The sequence below is a fragment of the Molossus molossus genome, unplaced genomic scaffold (genome assembly GCF_014108415.1).
Source record: "Molossus molossus isolate mMolMol1 unplaced genomic scaffold, mMolMol1.p scaffold_m16_p_2, whole genome shotgun sequence".
Taxonomy (NCBI): domain Eukaryota; kingdom Metazoa; phylum Chordata; class Mammalia; order Chiroptera; family Molossidae; genus Molossus; species Molossus molossus.
The window spans coordinates 109647034-109649952 of NW_023425355.1; the positions used below are offsets into that span (position 1 = coordinate 109647034).

The window sequence follows — 2919 nt, forward strand, 5'->3', positions numbered from 1 at the left end:
GTTTGTCCCAGGCCCAGGTTGGATTGTGCGGGTGGCAGCCACTTGATGTGTCCCTTTCGCTTCGATGTTTCTCTCTCTCTCTCTCTCTCTCTCCCTCTCTCTCCCTCCCACTCTATGTGTACAAAAAATGGAAAAATATCCTCGGGTGAGGATAAAATAAATAAATAAATAAAAATAAATAAATAAATAAATAAAAAATAAAAAAATAAAAGATCTGGCAATGTTTGGGCTCCGGCAGAGGGAGGGCAGACAGGATTGGAACTGTGTGGGGACACTTGGGATTTGGAGGGTGCTCAGAGCTTTTGCTGAGTTGCGGCCACCCAGGATGGTGCTCATCTTACTCCTTCCCAGGGCTCTGGGGAGAGGCGGCAGCCCCTCCCTTTCTTACCTGTTCATTTTAAGATTAAGAGGAGTAGAGGTAATTTTGTTTTCTATAAAGCAAGAGTTGAGTAGGAGTTTAAATGAAACTGAGATAGACTCTTTGGTAATAGATTTATTTTTTTAAAGAGAAATTGATCACATATGAATGAATAGGATTAGCAGGCTAGTAAAGTCGGTGCTTAACTGCCTGGCAGTAGTAATTTAACTTGTAATCTCTCACTCCCAGTCAGGGTTGCTTAAGAATATCTATATATATTTAAAATATGGAACAATTCACAAATTTGCGTGTCATCATTGTGCAGGGGCCATGCTAATCTTCTCTGTATTGTTCCAATTTTAGTAAATGTGCTGCTGAAATGAGCCCCCGAACATATTTTATGTGAGACTATTACACAAATATTCAGTAAAACATCAGGAAAATTGTACATGAGTAGCAGTTTTCTGGACAGTCTGAAAAGATTTAAAAGAATCAAGGCATGTAAAACTGTAGAAACAGAATTTTTATAGCAAGAGATGCATATCAAAACAAAACAAGCGGAAACCCTGTCAGTGTTGGTTATTTATTGACTAAGAAGTGGTGCACACACACAAAAAAAGAAGAAAGTGTTTTTGTTTATTTATTTATTTATTTATTTATTTTATTTAATGAATTTATTTTTGTTATAGACATTTCTTCTTTTCCTCCCATTGACACCCTCCTTCTATTCTCTCCCCACCCTACAGCATTGTTGTCTATGTCCATTGGTTATGCTTATATGCATAAGTTCTTCAGTGTATCTCTTCCCTCTGCCCCGCCCCTCCTCTGAAGTTTGTCTGTCTGAACCCTACTTTTATATCTCTGGGTTTATTTTGTTAATTTGGGAATGAACTGACCTAACCTGAGGGAGGGATGAGGTGAGTGGAAGGAACCAAGTTCTGAAGAACTGCAAGAGATAGGAAGCTGTAGGAGTAGACATAAAAGGAAATACAAACATCCAGATAGATCTGCAAATCTGCTGTTTACGAGTCAGGCTATAAAATGAGAATTGGCACTTCGAATGAAGAACTGGAAGAACTACAAAATCTTAAATTGATGAAAATTCTGTTTTCAGCATTCTGGGTTTAACAAAAGAAAAAGCAGAACTGGGAGATTTTTTAAAAAGTGTTGGGAAGTTGTGGTAGCTGACCTCAAAATTCTCTGATAGTTCTAAAACTGATTCTACAGTATTAGTGCTTATAGAGCTACTTCTGTTGCATCAGTGAGAAAATATATCATGGAGACCAAGTAGTTCTATGGGATTTAACAATTTGTAAATAGTGGAGTGTAACAGTGGCTCTCAAAATATGTATCCACGCCTCAGCATAATGTTTTTGAGATGAATCAATATGTGTATTAGTAGTTTGGTCAACACCTTGAATTATTAAGTATTTGAATTGTAGAGATTCTAGTGGGGATGTAGTAGTATCTTGCTGTAGTTTTAATTTGCATTTCTCTGATGACTTATGGTTCTGAGCATCTTTCATTTCATTCTTGCTTTTTAAAAATTCGTAAAATACTAAACTCAAAGACCCTAGCCTGTACCTGTGGAGTTGTCCAATTGCCAGTCTTAGAACAACAGTAGCCCAGCCATTTCATATTGGTATAAATCTCTACAATTTCTGACACCTTAGGGTGGGTGTTGTACACACAGTACCAAATATGGTATTTTCAACAAACCTTGGCTGAATTACAGTCTAACTGCTTAAAGAAAACAGTTTTTTCAGAAGGTGTTATATCTGATTTAACTTGACTATTTCAATATGTTTAATTTTATTATGCAGTGAAGCTCCTTGGGGGAAAACAGTGTTTAAGATTATTTTTAAATACAATATTCAGAATAATGACATAGTCTTTGAAATTAGAAGACTAGAAAAAGACTCCTGTGTAAAGCAGTTTATTAAAAATACAGAACATGCTCTCTCCTGGACTTAGTTTCTTCATTTACAAAATAAGATAGTGAATCTGAGTCCTTTTTCAGGTCTAGTTAATGCTCACCATTTACTTATAATTTTTAAAATTTTATTTTAAATATTACCTGACATACAATATTATATTCATTTTCATGTATACAACATAGTTATTCAACATTTATGTACCTTACAAAGTTATCACCACAATGAAGTCTAGTTTCTGTCTGATCTGACACCATACATAATTATTACATATTATTGACTCTATTCTCTACGCTGTACCTTACATCCCCATGACTTATTCTATAACCGGCAGTGTGCACTTCCTTAGCTCCTTCACCTTCTTTACTCACAATTTTGAAGTGCCCCACGCCTATTAGGTACGTTTTTAAAATGTGATTAGATTACTTAGATTTAACAACACAGTTTTGGAGGGAAAATAATATTCTCGTTAGTACTGGTAGTGAGATATTTTCCTTTTTTTCTCAAATATAATTAAGTAAAATGAAGCTATTGATTTTCTAGCTGTGATAGTCAAATATGCATGAATTTCCCCCTTTATATTTTATTATGAAAAATTTTCAAACATATAGAAAATATAAAATATTA

The 2919-nt window shown here is 34.9% G+C and overlaps 1 non-coding gene across 1 annotated transcript; it reads right to left on the minus strand.

Moving 5' to 3' along the window:
* Window positions 1-638: 638 nt before the first annotated feature.
* On the minus strand, window positions 639-745 carry LOC118636728. Its single transcript, XR_004960715.1, has one exon. It is a non-coding gene; the product is annotated as a U6 spliceosomal RNA (small nuclear RNA).
* Between the last annotated feature and the right edge of the window lie 2174 nt (window positions 746-2919).